A 21,943-nucleotide genomic window follows, 5' to 3' on the forward strand; every position below is an offset into this window, starting at 1 on the left:
TGCACACGAAAATTAATATAGTTTCTGAATTTACGTGGGGTTTTTCTTTCCGCAATGCAAGGTCTCATGTGACTTCATGAAATATTTGATATATTATTGCCAAACACCAACAGTGACGTGCCTACCTTTCCGTTGTTAGTCATAGTTTTTAAGATGTTTGTAAATGAAGTACCATAGGTCATTGAACGTAATTTGAAGAATTTGCAGTGAACAGTAACCTTACTGTCTATTTCACGTTTTATGCACTTTAGGTCATTTATTGCAGCGTATCAACTGAAGCTAGCTTTTATCATGTTAAGGAAGTGTTACCTTTCCGGATTATATGTGTTGCTGATACGTCGCAATGAAGTTTCTGCACGCCACGCAGAGTACAGCGTGACATGTCACTACACGAACAGTTCAACGTACTGAAAGAAGGTTTCCGGCAAAACTTAGTATTTATTTTACTGGGAACTACTCACCTTTCTTATATGTGCGTTTTCATACTTTTCGGGCGTATATGTTGCGAATACACTTCTCAGGTTTGCCGCCGGTCGTGTTGTGTAACTCGCACAGTATTTCATCGATGCAACTTCTCGGCATCATCAGGTGGTGGTTGTGCTGCTGTCACTGCAGCAAGGCGCGTCTGATGACGATAGCGCAGCGGCGTCGAAATTCATCATGCCTGGAGCAGGCGAGAAGCGTGCGCGAGAAGACGCTCGTAGTAGGAGGACGTGGTTCAGTTCGCCTGAGGACACTTATGCTACAAGCGTCAGATATTTTGGTTAGCTCTGACGTATCTCTTCACGACGGTACCTCTGCAAGACTCGTTAGGGCTGATCAGCAGACAGTTTGAGAAAGACGTTGTGGCATTATTTAAACATGTACTCACCTGAACTTCTTATTCAATGACCAGTATAATTGACAAATGGAGAGAAGTCCACTGTCACCCATGGTGGCCACCTATTCTAAGGAAGACTGAGGAAAAAGCACTGCAGTCGTCAAGCCTCAAACCTTCCTGCTTCTGGCGGTATGTGGACAGTACTTTTGTGGTGTGCTCCCACGGAATACATCACCTGTGTTTCTCCGGCATCTGAACCCACTCCATCCTAATATACAGTTTACAATGGAAGTGGGAAAGGATGTCATTTTACCATTCCTGGACGTCATAGACAGGAGAAAGGCTGTTGGTACACTGGGACAAAGCGTCTATCTCAACTCAATCCTTAAGGAACTGTATCTGCAGGCCGCAAGTTATCACCTTGCCACCCTGCGCAAAGTGATTGTGTTCACGCTCTTTGGTGCACAGAGCTCATGTGGTCTCAGATGCCGATAGTCTACCTCGTGAGCTACAGCACCTAGCAACGGTATTCCAATAAAATGGCTATTCCGATACGCATATACGCCATGCATTTCATTCTACGCCAGCTCTAAGAAGGGTTGTAAAGGAAGATGAGGCACCCACTGCAACAGCGTTCTTGCCCTATTTTGGCGCCATTTCGTGAATAGGAAGAATCCTCAAAAGGCAAGATTTCGAGTGTTTTTTCGGCCGCCAGCAGAATTGAGGAAATTATTGTACTCGGTCAAATACTACCTTGACCTTATGAAACGTAGCGTGTATGAAGTCCCATGGCAATGTGGAAAATCGTATTGGGTAGCCATGTCGAACCGTGCAAGAGCGTTATGTCGGACCACCATCATCATACACGCATGGGTCAACCTGATAAATCTGCAGCGTTGCATGGACACGGGATATCGTATGTTTTCCGAGGAGACTGAAATTTTGTCCCCAGTGCCGTCTCTCTGGGACTGTGTTCTTAAGGAGGCCATACATATCCGTACGGCGGACAATCTGAACAGGGATGCAAGTTTTCAATTAAGCGCAGCCTGGAATCCAGCACTGGCTGCCATTACATCAGAACAGGGAAAACAAAGTTTCATCACGCGACGCAACGCAGTACTGAGATGTAATTCACCATTTAACCACAGGAGCAAACAGGCAAACCCGAGAAATGTATTTGTGAAATGCTGGTATGATTTACGTACCGTAACGTGGAAGTATATTAATGCCATTCGTTAGCTTATGAAAGGGGAAATGCAAAGCTATAATTCAGGTCAATGTCTACAATAAAACATGTCACGGAAATATCAGCGAGTACAAAATACACAGTCGCTTCTGTTAAGACTCTTCAATATACTGCGAGTGTGACTTCATTATTGCCTGGTTTAAAGCTTTCGAGGAAAGCATTCGTACACAGAAAACGAGATTGTAGTTCTTTGTATTTCATACCAGTTTCATTACAAATGAATTACATTAAATTGATTTAACAACCGACAGTTTAATACCGAACACGAAAACAGTGTTTCTCATCTTTGAACAAATGTGGTTGTACACGTCTTTACAAGTGAAAATATTTTATTTGCCGTGAGAGTGTTTCTAATAAGCCATCAGTCGCAACTTATTTGGTATCAATTGGGCAAATTTGTTGTGTGTAATGTTTGATAATGGTCTTACATTTACGTTGCAGAATTGCTTCAAGATCTGATTTGCACACTCTTTCGTAGTTAACTATATGGATGCTCAATATTGTTCGAAGTGATTCCCCTCACTTGCGATAAGTACAATTGGTGAACAATGGAAGACCACAGAAAGAGCCACTTTCTCTAAAGAATGCTCCTGCAATTGGAACAAACTTACCGATAAGTTCAAGACACACTAGAAGAGTGCTCAATAATTGAGACACATTCTCAGTGATAATGTGATAATAGTACACCTGTGTTTGCACAAGACGCGCGACTGCTGCTGACCTATCAGGAGTAAGTTTGAACCGCTTTACTAGTGATTATCAGGTCGGGTCGAGCAGTAAACGCACTGAGAGAATATAAAACCGTCTCTGTGAACCTCATGAAGTTTCTCGATGGGAGGAAGAGTGATGGGCCATGACTGAATATATGGCTGAAACGTCGTTGGCATGAACTATTAAAAACGAATGACTAAGTACTGGAAATTATGACTCGGATGACCCAATGAGAATTTGTGCAGCAAGTGAAGAAATTCCCCACTTTACGCGATTATGGCAGACGCAACGCTGGACGTGGCTGCCCAGGGGCAGTTCACGCTCTTTGTTGACTTTTTTTTTTGTTGGGTTTAAGGGCGCTCAACTGCTGAGGTCATTAGCGCCCAGTCACTGTTGGTAGAGCACATGGAATCCGGTAAAACTCAAGGGGATGGGGGGGGGGGGGGGACACCAGAAGGACCTGACAAAGATGCAGATAAAATAAGTAAAAAGGTTAAATGTCTTTGGACAAGCCAGTTAAAGTTATAAAACGCGGAACACGAGCAGCTGCTCGAGCGTCATCAGCTAAAACATCCGGTAAAGTAGATGGCAGGGACAGGATAACACGAATTTGACTAAAACGGGGACACGACAATAAAACATGGTGCACTGTTAATGCCTGACCACAAGGGCACTGCGGGGCTGGGTCACCGGAGAGCAGGTAGCGGTGGCTAAACCGGCAATGCCCAATCCGCAACCTGGTCAGGAGGACCTCCTCGCGCCAAGATGGTCGGGAGGATGTTGTCCCAGCAGTTGGGAGCGGTTTGACTGCCCTGAGCTTGTTTCCTTGGAGGGATGACCAAGCATCCCACCACAACGACACAAGCCTCTTACATACATCCCCACGAACGTCAGATGACTGGACACAATGGGAGGCTGGCCGAGGCAGGAGGACTGCAGCCTTGGCTGCAGCATCCGCAGCCTCATTCCCAGGCACTCCTACATGTCCGGGAACCCACAGAAAGCTAACAGAACCACCATTATCAGCGAAAGAATGGAGGGACTGCTGTATCCGTTGAATCAAGGGATGGACCGGATAGGGAGCTCCAAGGCTCTGAGGAGCACTGAGTGAGTCAGAGCAGAGTACATACGATGAATGGCGGTGGCGGCGGGCATACTGAACGGCCTGATGGAGAGCAAAAAGCTCGGCCGTAAAGCTGGAACATTGGTCGAGGAGCCGGTATTTAAAGGTGACGGCCCCAACGACAAAGGCACAGCCGACACCATCGTCAGTTTTGGAGCCATCGGTGTAAATAAAAGTGTGACCGGCAAGTCGAGCACGAAGTTCGACAAACCGTGAGCAATACACTGCAGCTGGAGTACCCTCCTTCGGGAGTGAGCTGAGGTCGAGATAAATATGAACCGGAGCCTGGAGCCAAGGTGGTGTCGGGCTCTCACCCTCTCTGAAGGTGGTAGGGAGGGCAAAATCCAATTGTCCAAGCAGGCGACGGAAGCGGACTCCGGGGGGCAGCAGGGCAGACGCATACAACCCGTACTGACGGTCGAGAGAATCGGCGAAGAAGGACTTGTAAGAGGCGTGGTCGGGCATAGACAACAGCCGGCAGGCATACCGACACAGCAGTACGTCGCGCCGGTAGGTCAATGGTAACTCGGCAACTGCAGCATAAAGACTCTCGACAGGACTAGTGTAGAAGGCTCCGGTCGCAAGACGTATCCCCCGATGGTGGATGGGATTGAGCCGGCGTAAGAGGGATGGCCGAGCGGACGAGTAGACGAAGCTCCCATAATCCAGCTCCGATCGGACTATGGACCGATACAAGCGAAGCAGGACAGTGCGATCCGCTCCCCAAGATGAACCGCTAAGAACTCTGAGGACATTAAGGGAACGTGTACAACGGGAAGCCAAATAAGAGACTTGTGGAGACCAACACAGTTTCCTGTCCAACGTGAGCCCTAGAAACTTAGTTGTGTCCACGAATGGGAGAACAATGGGACCGAGATGTAAGGATGGCGGAAGGAACGCTTTATATCGCCAAAAGTTGATACAAACTGTCTTCTCTTCAGAGAACCGGAAGCCATTTGCCACGCTCCATGAGTAGAGGCTGTCTACACAACGCTGAAGGCAGCGCTCTAGGAGGCATGTTCTCTGGGCACTGCAGTAGATCGCGAAGTCATCGACAAAGAGAGAGCCGGAGACATGAGGCGGAATGCAATCCATAATTGGATTGATTGCGATGGCAAAAAGGGCTACGCTCAAGACGGAGCCCTGAGGCACTCCGTTCTCCTGGAGGAAGACGTCGGACAATACGGAACCCACACGTACCCTAAACTTTCGATCTGTTAAAAAGGAATCAATAAAAAGGGGCAGGCGACCACGTAGGCCCCACCTGTGCATAGTGCGGAGGATACCTCTTCTCCAACAGGTATCATAAGCCTTCTCCAAGTTGAAGAACACGGCCACCGTTTGGCGCCATCGCAAAAAGTTGTTCATGATGAATGTCGACAAGGTCACAAGGTGGTGAACAGCGGAGCGGCGGCGACGAAAGCCGCATTGGACATTGGTAAGTAGCCATCGAGATTCAAGAATCCAGACTAACCGAGCATTAACCATGCGCTCCATCACCTTACAGACACAGCTTGTAAGAGAAATGGGGCGGTAACTAGAAGTAAGGTGTCTATCCTTCCCGGGTTTGGGTATAGGAACAAGGACGGCGTCACGCCAACGCATGGGGACCTGACCTTCGGTCCAGACGCGATTGTAGGTACGAAGAGAGAAGCTTTTGCCCGCCGGAGAAAGGTGTGCCAGCATCTGAACGTGAATGGCATCTGGCCCCGGAGCAGAGGACCGGGATAGTGCAAGCGCACGTTCGAGTTCCCGCATAGTAAAGGGGGCATTATAAGTTTCCAGATTCAGCGAGTGGAAGGAAGGTCGCCGAGCCTCTTCTGCCTCTTTCCCGGGAAGGAAGGCAGGATGGTAATGGGCGGAGCTTGAAACCTCCGCGAAAAAGCGGCCAAAGGCGTTGGAGACAGCCACAGGATCAACAAGGGCCTCATTACCTGAGGTCAGGCCAGGTACCGAGGAGTGGGCCTTAATGCCCGACAGCTGGCGCAGGCTACCCCAAACGACGGAAGAGGGAGTAAAACTGTTAAAGGAGCTGGTGAAAGAGGCCCAACAAGCTTTTTTGCTGTCTTTGATGACTCTACGGCATTGCGCTCGGAGTCGTTTGTATTCAATACAATTCGCCAACGTAGGATGGCGGCGAAATGTGCGTAAAGCACGTCGTCGAGCACGGATAGCGTCCTTACAAGCCGCGTTCCACCAGGGGACGGAAACGCGACGTGAAGAAGAGGTAGTACGAGGAATGGAACGTTCGGCAGCATTGATGATAACAGCCGTGAGGTATTCGACCTGACTGTCACAACTGAGAAAATCGTGGTCCGGAAAGGTCGCCAGGGAGGAGTAAAGTCCCCAGTCAGCTTTCGGTATGTTCCAGCTCGAAGAACGTGGGGATGGGGCGTGGTGCAGGAGACGCACGACACAGGGGAAGTGGTCGCTCGAATAGGTGTCAGAAAGGACATACCACTCGAACCAACGGGCAAGAGTGGTAGAACAGATCGAGAGGTCCAAGTGGGAGTAGGTATGAGTAGAGTCCGAGAGGAAAGTCGGGGCGCCGGTATTGAGGCAGACAAGATTGAGATGGTTGAAGACATCCTCCAAGAGTGAGCCTCTTTGACAGGATGCAGGAGAGCCCCAAAGGGGATGATGGGCATTGAAGTCGCCAAACAATAAGAACGGCGGGGGAAGCTGAACGATCAGGTGCATCATGTCAGCCCGACTAACAGCAGATGACGGTGGAGTGTAGATGGTACAAACTGAAAAAGTAAAAGCAGAAAGAGTAATGCGGACAGCTATTGCTTGGAGTGGGGTGGTCAATGGGATGGGATGGGATGGTAATAGACATCGTCCCAAACGAGCAACATGACCCCAGCATGAGCTGGGATACCGTCCACACGGGTGAGGTCAAACCGCTCCGAGGTATAGTGGGTAAAGGCAATAGGGTCAGTCGGGCACAACTTGGTTTCCTGGAGACCAAGGACGAGTGGACAGTGCAGGCAGAGGAGCAGTTGTAATTCCTCCAGATTAGATCTAATACTAATTATGTTCCAATGAAACAACGCCATCGCTAGTCAAAAAGTTGGTGGAACGAGACGGGGGAAGAGCTGGTCACCTCGACGGCTGCGGAGGGCCAGGTTGCGAGGGAACAACGCTACAACCGACGGGAGGCGGATCCGGTTCCATCGACTCGTCGCCAGCTGCGGCCGCTGTCCCTGGTTGTGTAGGAGGGGCAGCATCATTTGCCGACGAAAGGGCAGCTGAGCGCCTGGTAGCAGAGCGTCCCGGCGAAACTGAGGACGGCCGGGAGCAGCGACTCACGGATGGAGTGTCAGACGAAACGCGCTGGGGTGGAGATGGGGATAGAGACTTCTTCTTGGAGGCCTTCTTGGAAGGCTGAGGAGGCACAGGGATGGTGGGCGGGACCCAAAGAAGGTCCTCACTCGTGGGGTCCGTTTTGGAACGCCGGACCTCGGAAGCTGGGGTCCGGAACGTTTCCCCGATGGACGCCTGAGAAGAGGATCGCTTCTCAGGTGGCGTGGGGGGAGGAGGAGGAGGAGGAAGGGTGGCCCCTGGGGCAGAGGGGGTGGGGGCCACGGGGGAGGAGGATTTGGAAGGGAGGGATTTGGGAGGCGGAGGCAGAGCCCCCTGATGGGCGGAGGAGGCGGAGGGGGGACAGGATAGGGGTGTGGATACCGCGGAAGCAGTGGACACAACTGAGGCAAACGAGGTGGTCAGTGGCACGGGATGGAGGCGGTCATACTTCTTCCTGGCCTCAGAATAAGAGAGCCGATCCGAAGTTTTGATTTCTTGTATCTTCTTCTCCTTCTGATATGCGGGGCAGTCTGAGGATCTAGGCGAGTGGACGCCAGGACAATGCACCGAGGTGGTGGGGTGCATGTATGTTCCTCACGAAGAGGACGTCCACAATCGCCACAAAGGGGCTCAGCCTCACACCGTGACGACATGCGCCCAAAGCGCAAACACCTAAAACAGCGCATAGGAGGCGGGACGTAAAGTCGCACGTCACACCGGTAGCACATCACCTTTACCTTCTCTGGGAGAACGTCCCCCTCGAAGGCGAGGATAAAGGCCCCGGTGTCGATGCGATGGTCTTTGGGGCCACGCTGGACTCGCCGGACGAAATGCACGCCTCGGCGCTCCAGGTTGGCCCTGAGCTCCTCATCAGATTGTAGCAGGAGGTCACGATGAAAAATAACCCCCTGGGTCCTATTCAGTGCCAGATGCGGGACAATGGAGACTGGGATGTCCCCTAGGTGGTCGCACGCCTGGAGCGCCGCCGACTGTGTGGCGGAGGTGGTCTTGATAAGGACGGACCCTGAACGCATCTTGCTGAGAGCCTCGATTTCCCCGAAGATGTCCTCAATGTGCTGAACAAAGAACATGGGCTTGGAGGTGGCGAATGTCCCCCCATCGGTTCGAGAACAGACCAAATAGCGGGGGAAGTACTTCGCCCCAAGCCGGCGGGCCTGTCCCTCTTCCCATGGAGTGGCCAAGGGAGAAAGGGCAGGAGTACCAGAACTAGAAACAGTACCTTTTCTTTTGAAAGACTCGGCCGCAGAGCGACCTGATACGTGTTGACGTTTCATCTGCGAAACGTCCGCCCCGATACCACCCACTCCGACCAGGGGCTCTACCCACGTGCGCCACCAAGCCGCAGCAAGGGCCACCTGGCAGGATGACCATTGCCGGGAGACCTGATGCCCCAAGGAGACTGGCATTTACTCCTTGGCCGACGTGGGGAGGGTGCAGCTCAGGTATCGGCAGTACGATCCCTGTGTTGTCAGGGGGCTACAACCTAGAGGGTACATGACGACCCCACCACAACGGGCTGGCTACCGTGCTGGATTTCTGGTGCCATGGAAAGTCCATCATGATCGCTGGTGCAGATGGAGATGCACTATGGGCGTAACTTGTACAACCCATCAGGCGTTTAGGCCCAATTTGAGGAATAGTGGGTATGGTTACAACGCCAGTGCAATGCTGAGTGCCAAGGTCTTAGTGCACTTAGGACCAGTGGTGCACCACGTAAGGTGTCCTTCCCCAAAAGGCTCGTACTTCTGTAGAATTTTGAAAAATGGAGGTCAAACCCCAAGGGGGACCATCACATGGAAGGCCAAAACGGTTGAAACTCCTTTTAGTCGCCTCGTACGACAGGCAGGAATACCTCGGGCCTATTCTTACCCTGGACCCGCAGGGGGGTATTTTTAGATAAGGATTCGATGGTCGTGAATGCGTATTTCAGGCTGAACGAGATACTGAGTGCTCGGATTTTTTAAGTAACATGTTTGGAAATGCTTATTGTATGTTATCAAGACTATGCAAAACAAATCACATGAGAAAGGCAGTATCAATTTGAGGCACGTTTTCTCTATAGAGCTTTAGTAGCAGTGCTTACTCCTGCTGTGCCATGCCCCAAATCTGCAGCGTCCACGCGAACTTTAAAAAATTTTCCTTGTATCTTTACACTTCATTAGAGCTACCTTCCCATAGCTGATGTAGTGCTGAAGGAAATTGAATGAAGCTTAAATATGTAATGAGAGATTTAATAAGTAACGAGATATTTCTCACTTGCCAGCACAACTTTCATGCATATTCGTGACACTTCGGTTTGACTCACGTACTTTGCTTTTAATTGCTCATTAAACCTTGATAACTGCAGCTGCATTGTACCACTTCTTAAACTGGGATATCCTTAAACTGAGTTGTCCGTTTTTACTACAAAACTTCTTTCCGTTGATGCACTGAAAAAACCTTCTTTGACAGTTCACTTTTTTTTTGCAGTGTGCAGACACCACAATCCATCCTGCAGAGCAGGCTGGAAGCCATACGTCCAGAATGTACTGCTGAGGGCTTGGTGGAAGTCAGGAATGGTTTGTGTAATAGACTGGTTTATTAAGCGTATTTCTGATGCTTTGTTTCACGTTTGCCTGATTGGAGTGCCAATTATATTGTGGCAATATCAAGTTATTTTCATTATGGGATAACTGTTAATGAAACACTGAAATTGAGAAATAAGAAAAGGTTTGTTATTGTGGGTAAGTTTATTGCTATGACTACAGTGAGTGCTATGTATACTTAGATAAGAAAACTTGTTTCTACTAATGGAGGTAATTTTTTAGTGTTTGTGTATTGTTCAGTCACTTGTGAAACTGAGCTTTCAGCTGCGGAGTATACTCTCAGAAATCTTCAGTTCCAAAGCAAGTGCTTCATTGTCCCACTGTTAATTTGCGAGTTATGACCTGCAGGTGTTCTGGTACTTCCCAAAAGGGCTGTACTGTGAGGAAGGCATTGTTCCCAGAATCCAGTGCAAGTAGAAAACAGTGAAGTTGGCATCTCCTAGTGGTCTACTTTATCTATGTAAGAACAATATTACATTAAGAGAACTGTCATCAAATGCTGGTTAGGGTGTTTTGATAAAAAGTCAGGAAACATTCAACACAAGCTTCTCTTGTCAAAGACAGATTTTAGCTCTAGGTCCTGATATCCATTTTTTCATACCACTGATGAAAGTAGATAGGTACATCAAATCTAACAGAATTATCTTTGTGATTAGTCTGTTGGGGTATGTTGAGAAAATTGTAGCTTTGTGTAGTACCAGTGAGATGTGCTTAAGGGTTTACATTTTTATAATCTTGTGGTAGGTTTGATGTTGGATATTCCGGTAGATGGAATTCTCTTTCGGAAGACGATAGGTAATTGGTGCATTTGCCATGTGTGAAGCGCACTGAAAACTACTGAAGTTGGCTGCACTAAGCTACATATCTTTTGTTTTACATGCTCAGTTAATGTGAGTATATATTTGTTGTTTAGGTGTAATAATCCTTCATGATGTTTCTCAATTGGTTAGTTTCAAAAATGTGCAGTCAGTTGGGCACCCAGTTGACCTGATACTTATGATGTATGGTACGTCCATGTTTAAATGAAATTAAAATGGTTTTTTTCACTTTTCGTTGGCATTTGTTGATGTACTAGGTATCAGCTAGGGTGGCACCTGGGTGGTGTGGTGCAGGTCAGTTCTCTCACCCCTCATCTTCCCTTAGGTTTCAAAAAGCAGAGGGAAGCTATTGGGGTAGCCTGACATGGCCTGTGATTGTAAGTTCACACCGTTGGCACAGTTTTATTTCTGCTGCAAGTTCTGTTCGGTAGCATTGAAGGACAGGTGTAGGTTTGAATCCCAGTACTTCATCCAGAGTATTCATGTAGCAATACTGTGCTTAATTTGTGCTGTTTCTGGCATGGTTTTGCAATTTTAGTGCTACACAGTAGCCAACATTTGCTTGTGTCTTTATTGTGTGGAAGTTTCTGCAGAGAGAGCAGTGATTTGCGTTGGTTAGTATTGCTATTTCGTTTGAGAGATAGTCATATGTGAGGGATATGAATTTTTTCACATGCTTAAAGATAATGACAGAAGGCGTGAAATAGTATGGGAACAACAGACTGAGTCACCCAAACCATATAGTTTTCCACTACAAATTGTACTGAAAATCTTTGCAGAAATATGGGCAATGGAATGCTGTGGTCAATAAGTAGTTTCCATCTTCAGAAAGATACTGATGAAGAACTGTCACTTATTTGGACGATTTCCAGCAGTACATCATTCATTGTGCTGGTTGGTATTTTATGAATACTGCTTGTTTTCTGAGGCAAAAGGCTGCACATGTTTCAGTACAGTAACACTGGTACAGAAAGTGCAAGGCTAGAAATGAAGGTTTTGATGGAGAGCTGATGTTATAGTAGCTAGTGCTAGTTTTCAGGAAAGACATTGTGAAGGATGATCTTCACTTTGGCTCAATCGAAAAGATGATGCCAGAAAACACATTTCACAAGATTCAGAAGGCAATGGCAGGATGAACGCACTGTCTGGCAAAGAAAACTTCAGTGGGATGATCTGAATATCACTTTAGGCTAATACTTGCATCCTGGATATCCAGTTATCACGAAGGGAATAGTGATGTATAGGAACATGGGTTTCGAAATTGATGTGGTTCGTAAGAGAATTGTTATCATCCACAAAAACAATAGAAACTTCCTAAGGGACAATCAAACAACAATAAATTGTATTAACGCATTAGCATTCAATTTATTATTAATTGAAATGTATTCTTAATTTTGGGAAGCAGTATCCTGGTGAGCCAATTTGTGGAAATGTGAGGAAATTTAATTTACTTAGGGCATAAAAGAAAATATTTTTGGGCCATTCTCATTTGAGAATGCTGAGCGCTTGGCAGCTTTCACTTTATACCACCCATTTTCCTACGAAGCAGTGTAATGAAATTGATAATAATAGTGAAATGTTATCAGTTTATTTTACAGTAAGTCAAGTTTATAAAACATTTATCAACTTTCCAAAACGAAAATTTAATCAAGGCCAAATACCATGTTTGGAATGCATTTGGTGGGGAGCGTAACATTCCACTCACCACAATATGTACTTGGCTTTCCTTTACAATTCTCAGACTGACAATCTTCGCTTTTGTCATTTCTCGGACACACAGTTTCTGGTCGTATCGTGCTGGGACATGACACAGGATTCATTGGTGTTCCATTAGTGCACTGGGAACAGTTCCTTCTTTGCACCTCTTAGAAGCCAGTTGTGCAGTTGTAACCATAATATCTACAACTGTTGTAAAAACAAAAAGGAACCACTATCGCTATTAACCATGTACTGCAATTGTATATTTCTCATTTAGCCATCTATGAAGATTGGCACATCCATGATATTCTTGTATGTTCAGTGCATGTTGTTTTGGAATACTTAGCTTTTGTTTCTGGGGTGAATTCCTACGTTAGTCGTTGTCACAAAATGGAATGGTAATAAGTATGTTGCACTAGCGTCTGAGTTTGACCCTGTACCCCCACGGTCAAAGATTTCCTTTTCCTTGAAATCCGCACTCAAAACCTCACCTCCCCACCTTTCTTTTTCATTACCTTATCTGGTGATAAGGGTGACATCGTTGTTCTGCTTTTTTCTTATGGTTGCAGATGCACAGAAGCCTAGTCCCTACTGTCATGACTAATACAGTAATAGTCAAAAAATACTTCGTAACTGTTTGGCTTAGTGACAATGGACAACATATCCAAAAGTACTTTGGAACAGCCGGCCGGAGTGGGTGAGCGGTTCTAGGTGCTACAGTCTGGAACCGCGCGACCACTACGGTCAGAAGTCAAGTCCCATAGAGCTCAGAGCCATTTGAACCAGTATTTGGAACTTTGGAACTTAGTGGTAGATCCTCATCATTCTGCTCCTTCCCAGTATATAGGAGGAAGATGTAATGTCCATAGTTTACATCGAAAGTGTGTGGACTTGAGCCTGATGAACTGCTTTATAAGATGTTTCCCATATTGAAACTTAATTCAGGTTTCAGTTGAAGATACCTATTATGAATCAAACTACCTTTCACTGTTTGAACACCAAGGTCATCATCCTCAGACCAATCTTTTCTTTCACTGCATAATTTGATAGCTAGTAAAGATGGACTTGCAAACAAATACGCGAAGTTAACTATTTACAACTGAAGAATGTATTTTATTTTTATATTTTCCAACATATTTTGGGTTTCCTCTCCAGTGATGCTTACTGTTCAAACATCTGTGTGGTACTTCTCATTTACATCTAGATCGTCTTCTATTTCTTCATAAAATCTGATTATGCTGCCTCTTCAACCATTCCCAAAATCTGGTGAGCCATGTGAAAGTAGTCTGGGAAGAACAGAATACGGAACATTTACCAAGAAAGTGTTGGCAGAGGAGGACAGCAGGCTCTGATGCACTGGAACACAAAATACAATAAAGTATTTTGGGCTACACACACTACTACAGTATTGCTTATGCAGCAACCACAACGTGACAGTGATCCTACCATAGATGCTGCCACACTAATAAAAATATTACGAGTGGACTTTCTCAGAACCTGCTGCTTATTTGTAACAGTCTTCAACTGAATAACAGAGAGATAAAACATAAGCACTCATTGTCGAAGGAAACTTCACCTGGCCTGGATTTGTGTAATTTCGTTTTAGTGTGCCACGTACTGCGCCTAGAGTGATACTGTCTACCCACTCTAAATTTAGTTTCACTACTATTGTGACATTTGCTTATATGATGATCGTTTCTGTTGGTATAGGACTCCATCCACACAATGGTTCAAATGGCTCTGAGCACTATGGGACTTCACATCTATGGTCATCAGTCCCCTAGAACTTAGAACTACTTAAACCTAACTAACCTAAGGACATCACACAACACCCAGCGATCACGAGGCAGAGAAAATCCCTGACCCCGCCAGGAATCGAACCCGGGAACCCAGGCGTGGGAAGCGAGAACGCTACCGCACGACCACGAGCTGCGGGCCCATCCACACAAAGGCATACATTAATGCCATATGCTTCAGCATAATCTATGTGGTCTGCACAATTTAGGGTGTTAACAAGGGATGATCCCACGTATGTAATGGTTTGTTTGTGTCCCTCAGCACAGATATTTTTCCAAATCCTGGAATTGCTTGTGTAGACAAATCATCAGCTGATATTGGATAAAATGAATTGTTAGATGCTGGTTATCTCGAGTAAATGATTTTGCACGTGATGGATAGCACAAAATATGGGTATGGCGAAAAGGCATTTCATTGCAGCTGTTCCTCAAGGTCTCATATCAAAGGTAATAATTGAATTCATGTTTCTCTGTGGAAGTATTGCTTATTGAAGTCCAGGAACTGATGACACAGCTGCATGCTCACAAACGATTACAGCTATCTTATCAGCATAATGAATGGTGCTGAGAATGTCTGTATACAATCTGAAGTTGTATTTGTCTATATCCATGCATCGATCATGTATCTACTTTTACAACTACCTGTATCTGTTCAACTATTGAAATCCCATGGCATGTGAGACAATGGTGTGAGTTGCTATTATATTTGTTGACTTTGCTTTCTGTCTCCCAATTACAGATGTAAGTAGTTGCTTGATTGTATGTTAAAAAATGTTCAGTTGACTTTCTAATGTAGCACAAATATTTCAATTTCAGTACAAGAGAGACAAAAAAACATGTCCTGAATCCAGAGGCGCCAATTTTCGTGAGGTATTGTATCTAATGGTATGCTCAAGTTTGATATAATTAAATCTCTTCATGTCCACCTAGTACACATACTTGATGCTGTGCTAGTCTTCGAATGTAATTGTAGTGTGTCAACTGCCAAATAGAATTTTCTGTTGATAAGCTGTTTCAAATTAATACCAGCAACTTTTATATCTTTACAGTGCACTCAGCGAGACAGATGGACATCCTGTGTACCTTTATCCCACGTCAAGCTTGAATCCATGGGCACCGGTGTTCCACAGGTAGCGTATAATTGTGTTCAATTCATCATTGATAGTTGCTCGTCAAACAGTACGCCTATTCTTTCAGTAAAGTAACTGAATCAGAAAGTGACATGCCAAGTTAGGTACTGATCATTCAGATGTGGAAGACCATTTTAACAAGCAACCCATATCTCAGACGTGGGACACGAGATACAAAAGGAAACAGTTGTGACAGGCCAGTCAGTGACTGGCAAATGTGATTATTCTGTCAGTGTATTCCCACTGTTATGCTGAGTAAGAGGACATTCACATGCCAAAAATTTTTTAAGAGTCAGTTTATGAAACAGGAGTGTAATGGCTTATTTTGCACTCTGAGACACACATTTACCCGCTGGTTCGTTACTTTACCTGCGACAGCGGGCATGTCACTCATGGAAAGAACTTTATGGGTCAGTGAAATTCCGATAGTTTACTTACGTAAAACAAACACGAACGAATTTCACACCTCAGACCCCAATTTAGGCGTACAAAAACATTTCATGAGCTTCATTACTACAAAGCATGATTCCAAGAACCCATCCGATGATAACAGAGAATTTACAACATATTTCTTCGTGCTAAGTCACTTAATGAACTAAGTTTTCTCCTCACACCACATTTTACGTGCCGATGTTGGGTAATTTATACCTCTGTATCTCAGGAACGGATAATGATACCCAGGAACTTTTCTAGGCATTTCTAGGGCCAAAGCTTGGGAAAATCGTAAAAATTGCAGCCATTTACTGGGCACAGCCCTCTTCCAATCCACGGCTGTTCTTCCTCACTCACCCCACAGCCCCGGTCTCGCACCTTCCCCACTTCCATTTCTGGCGCAATGAAGGATGCACTCCGTGGCAAGCAGTACGCGGATGATTGAGTTGTTACTGATGCAGCAAGACGTTCGCACAGGTGCCGACCAATAGAATGATACCATGCAGACATACAGGCCTCCCAGTAAAGCGGCTTAACGGCGTCACAATGAACGGAGATTACTCTGAAAAACAGGGTTTTGTAGGCAAGGGAGTGCGAAATAATATACTATATCAAAAGCATTAATGAAATCCACCTGCTTTCAGGAAAAAATAGGTTGAATTACTTGTTGAACGCCACTAACGGGTACGAGCAGTGTAATTTTGAACCTGTGTACCTGGGAATTGGATGAAGATGTAAAGACAATTTTCACGGTTGTTCGAAAACAGGATCTTTGGAATGTACCATATAAATTACATCGATTTGCTGGTCCTAGCCATCTTGGTTTTTGTGTACCAAAACAAGACAAGAATTTCATGTTTTTGGGGATTTTCCCGGCAACGGACAAAGCAAGCCAGTATTAGCTCGAATCTATCCTCTAATCTGGAAGATAAAATGTTTCGGACTGGATGCACCATTTCTTGCTCATCGCGTGAGGGAAGGGAGGTGGTCGGGAGAAACTTAACCGCCTGCCGCGACTTCACTGGAGTATACGACCCTCCAGCATTGTGTTCTCTAGTCGGATCACGAGTGGATCGACACGGCGATGTACACATGACCAGTGATCGCTCAGTGTGGGAAAATCCGGGTTATTTCAAGAAAAGTTTGGCAACGGGTTTCAATCCTTGGAAACGTCTGCTCGCTGTATCCGTAGGAAATGGTAGGGTCTCGCCTAGTGCTAGTCTTTAGAGTCGACGCCACTTCGGCGACTTGCGTGTCGATGGGTTCAAAGATGGTTCAAATGGCTCTCAGCACTATGGGACTCAACTGCTGTGGTCATAAGTCTCCTAGAACTTAGAACTACTTAAACCTAACTAACCTAAGGACAACACACACATCCATGCCCAAGGCAGCGTGTCGATGGGGATGAAATAATAATGATACGGTCGACGTAACACCCAGTCCATGACGGAGGAATCGAACCCGCACCGCTAGGTATGACATTCCATCGCGCTGACCACTCAGCTACCAGGGGCGGATGATGAATCCGCTGTATGTGTATGATTGGAATTTTGGTGCGTTGTACAAAGAACCGTTAGCGTAATTCTTTGTCATTGTCAAGCTGCTGTTCTCTGTAGCAGAGACACGGCGATTGATGCGTTATCGGCAAAAGCATCTTGCAATCAATTCCATAGATGCTTATTCTGGTTCGATTATTTGGCTTCCTTTTAAGGATTACTGATAAATATTTGTTGCAATAAAATATGTATGCAACCTAACAGTTGCTGTAACAAAATTTTACCTAAAATTAAATCCTCGCATTGCGCCAGGCCATCCTGAACTTTTAGTGACTAATTTACTTGCACTGCATTTGAAGTTTGATGTATGCAGCATGAATTTGAGGTATGATTCCTGTCTAGAGCTTTTTTTACTAGCAGTGCGTTTAATTTTAAAAAAATTGTTTAATTTATTTTTGAAGTTTAACATTACTGAAGTGCCAAATCTCTCTGTAATACGTCTCTGGGTTAAAATAAATGTTTTGTAAATATTAAGGATTTTATGCTGGGTAACCAGACCTTACCACTTTTAAGCAAGCTTAAGCTTTTTTTTGCTTTGCTTGCCCTAAAGAATCAAAGTAAAGCGCTTATAAAGATTTCTGAAACCGAGAAGATGTCACTTCTACCTAAGTACCTACACAATATACTGGTAAATTTGGGCCATCTTCTGCGGTTAGGTATTTAAATATCCGGTGCTGACTGAGGAAAAAAATGGTGAAAAAGAATTTTTTTTCTTATTTTATGAGAAACTGTCCGTGAACTGAATGATGCCTCTGAAGACGCGCCGTAGACCGGATCTAATGCAAAAAGAACCAACGTATTTACTCCATTTCGCTAAGCTAGAGGAAGCGTGAAATGCTCAACTTTTGACCCTGTACTGTAGGATAGTGACAGTAAGACGATCGTTCGTTCTACTGGGTATTCAATAGTCCCCAGCTCAAGGGCTATCCCATACATTTTACCTGATGTTTCTACCACCACTGGAACCCATGATATGGACCCCGGAAAAATCGCAGTTTTATTCGCAGCCATTTGGAACACACTGGTTGGTGCGAGTCGTACTGGTTGCGGTGCAAGGGCCAGTACTGGGACGTACTCTACGCCTACGAGATCGCTCTTTAGCTAAGTGCAGGGACTACGCACCTGAAATTGTGTTGAGGAGAATGCAAAACGAGATGGCTATTTAAATCCAATTACAGATTGTTTCCTTTCAGCGTAATTACCACAGTCCCAGTAAAATGGTTGAGTGTTAAATGGTTAATGGCTTCAAGTGGTAAGGAAAATCAGTTACCGATTTAACTAAAAAAATTGAAAATTCGTCACAAAATGCTCTTAAGCAAGTATAATCTTACGTTAAAAGTTTAACACAGCAACAACAAACAGGTATTACAGTTTGTGTGTATCAGGAGACAGCGTAACTGACAGGACGCAAATATCCGTAACTTTATTCATTCAGTATTTGAGACAACCCTTAGCGACTTTCAAACTTTGTAACTTAAGAAACATTTTATCACTGACATCCTCCACAAAATTATGCAGGGAAGGAAGTTTATCGCTTACTACGCTTTTGCTGTGCATTCAATCATACATCAAGATTTAATCATAAATCTTGGGTTATGTTGATCATGTTCAATCCAACAGTTTACTTGTTGATTAACGAAAACTACCTCAGCTGTGGAATCACATTTATTGTGCAGTATCTTTAAATTTCCTGCTGTTAAGTAAAACAAAGTTAGGCTAAAGCAACAGCACCTTAATGAATAATATAAGCAACTTACACTGACGACCGAGTCTTACTAAATTCTCACTTTGTACTGAAGTCATGACATAAATCGTCTGGTTATCGTACGTCATGTTGAACACAAATCCAGGAACTGTGGCAAGCAGTCTGCTGACCACCTGGCTGAAGTACGGCGAGCAGGCGCAGCACCGTGCGTACAGTGAGCTGCCCTAAACAGGGCTCCTCCGTGAGAGGAACATGAGAACGTACTGCGTGCTCTTTGGTCTTCGTCGAGTGGGACAGTCGATTACGCCATCACAGTCGTTACAAGCAATGGCAGAATCTCAAGTACGTAACTAATAGGCCTATGAAAGTGTAAAAAGCCATTATACAATCAAATCACTTTAAAATAGATACGAACGAAGAAGCCATTATTCGCAGCAACTCGTTAACAGGTGACAGTGCTTGCATCGAAATGCTTAGTCATTCAACACAAATTACAGTAAGCGAATGATTACTCTTCCTCACTTTTTACACAATTACTTTGCAACTGTATTCTGTAATTACGATGTCAAAAAACAACCTGAACTGTTGTTACAAAATACGCATTGTCACTAAAACATGGTGTCACTCGGCTTACGAAAGATTGTTAGCAAAACACTAGAACTACCCAGTTTAGTTAATGATAAAATTACCAGAGAGCTGTGTTGCATGTGCTACATAGTTATGCAACTGAGGACCATACGCCAAAGCCTAAGGTTGTAGCAACGTTAGCCAGATAAAATAGTAAGTAACCGATTACACAAATTATGACGTAATTTCATGCAACAAAGAAACAGTAAATTTCCCTGCACAAAGTCACCATGACTAATGAGTAAAGGCGGTTTACAACATCGTCTTATCGCTGAACATGTGGAAGGTTAAAATAACTAAACTAGGTAATGCAAGTGGTTTGTTGACAATTAAAACCTAGCCCCTTTGGAGTTGCTGCTGTCGTTTACGATATAAGAGAAAATTACAGTGACTTCTGAAAGCTCTCCATTAGACATGTCACAGGGTGAATGATTCAGCAGTTGTTTATGACATAAAACAAAGTGTTACATGTCTTGTGTGGAATGGAAGAACGTAAAATTTATAAACACAAACCTTCAAGAGATATGACAGTATCCTACGTCTAAAAGAAAGTTACTCTGTCAAATTTATGTAAATAAAGGCATAAAAATGCACGTTAAAGTTGACAGAGTAACCAAATTATGTACTAGAATAGACTAGCTGCAGGCTTTCTGCATCTGATTGAACGTCAATGCGCAAATCCTAACACTAAGACCTGCATCAGGCTATTTGAGATGTCTATGACAGCACTACATGGCTAAAATGTTGATGTATTTATATTCATATACGTAATTAACTAAATACAATCGTAAAATAAGAAATTAGTATGACTAACAATTTTTGTTTTACATGCTTACATATAATATGAAATTTTATATGCTTGTTTACATATACACAGTTACGAATAGTCGAAGTAAACATCAGTGATATACGGAAGAGAGTGGTGGTTGTGGTGGTGGTGGTGGTGACGGTGGGGGATGGAGGGGGGGGGGGGTCGTCCTGGACTAAGGGACCACCAACCTTTAAACTGTTATTGTCATTAAAGCGTCAACTCCATCAGGTCTTGCTGAATGGCTCCTTGAATTTCGGGAACTGATTCACACACTCGTGGTGTCGGCGTACTGCTGGTATCTTGCCCAGTATTTCTTATACGCTGGCTTTTTTCAGGTCAGGCAAAAGCAGCAGTCCATTTTTAGTTAACACTGCATTCAACCGGAAACTCATCGGTATAGCATCAGGTGCCGCACGTAAGTATCTGGAAATGTACTCCAGATTCCACGGTGTGTAGTCTGATGCTGTTGGATGGCAGGTAGAGCTTCTGACGCACCACAGCTTTAACGCTTATTTATGGAAGGATTTTTGGGAAGGGGCCATCAGCTGTCTGTAGGCCAAGTGAAGGACTGCAGGTGAAGATCTGGCTGAACCTCTTCTCAGATTCTTCGTGTCAGATGTACAGATCAATCTTCTACAGTGCCATAATAATCATGCTCCCAGTAGCATTCGTCACCAAAATGCAAACTAAGATCAGTGTAGATGTCCCTAGGGTCTGGGACGATTGACGCCTTGGGACGAGGCACCGTCTGGGACGCTGTGCATTGAGTTTGTCGTGGGACAAAGGGCACTGATACATCTGGTACTTTCAACAGTGCTGCACACCAGCATTCTTTCAGCGCTTTCGCTTTGATCTTCACATATGCCTCCGCAATGTTACGCTGTTCATCAAAGATCTCCAGCCTGTTATACCATGTCACCGGAATTCTGAAACAGCAGCCTGCTGTTCTCACTTGCATGTGTTCACTGGTCATCGAGGCCACTTCTGCACGGATGGTGCCCTCTGGTATTGTCTCTGTAGTAATGGAAGCAACGTGGGATTACAGGTTTCCAATATTTCCCCTTCTTTTTGCGATGACACACAGTGCAGCAACAACGGGATGGTTTACAGTCTTTTAAAAAGGGTGTTTCCTTATGCAGAAAGCTTTTTCTGTCTCACCTACTTCACTTTTGATGCAGACAAACACCTGCAACTGTGTGTCAGATTTTCCAAAGCCAGGTTTCTTGTGAGACTGTATGATCGTTCAAACACTTATCTACACTTTAGGCCTGCGAGTGTAGAACCTTTTACATAGGCTACAAGCCTAATCACTGGCCACTGGCTTTGAGGATCAGTTTTCATCTCACGGATTTGCTCCTCTAGTAAGGCAGAGTTCACCAAATCTGAAGGTACTCCCCTCTCCCAGGAAAGATAACAGATAATGAAAATGAAGGACACCCTCGGGCCTCGCAACCTAATACCGTCGGGGTCGAAATAAACAAGAGTTGGCCAAGAGAGGCCGACAGGAAAGAGGACAGTAGCATGAAAAGTATGTGGGAGTCATGACAGACTTGGCTAG

This window comes from Schistocerca piceifrons, chromosome 7 (genome assembly GCF_021461385.2).
Source record: "Schistocerca piceifrons isolate TAMUIC-IGC-003096 chromosome 7, iqSchPice1.1, whole genome shotgun sequence".
NCBI classification, from domain to species: Eukaryota; Metazoa; Arthropoda; class Insecta; order Orthoptera; family Acrididae; genus Schistocerca; species Schistocerca piceifrons.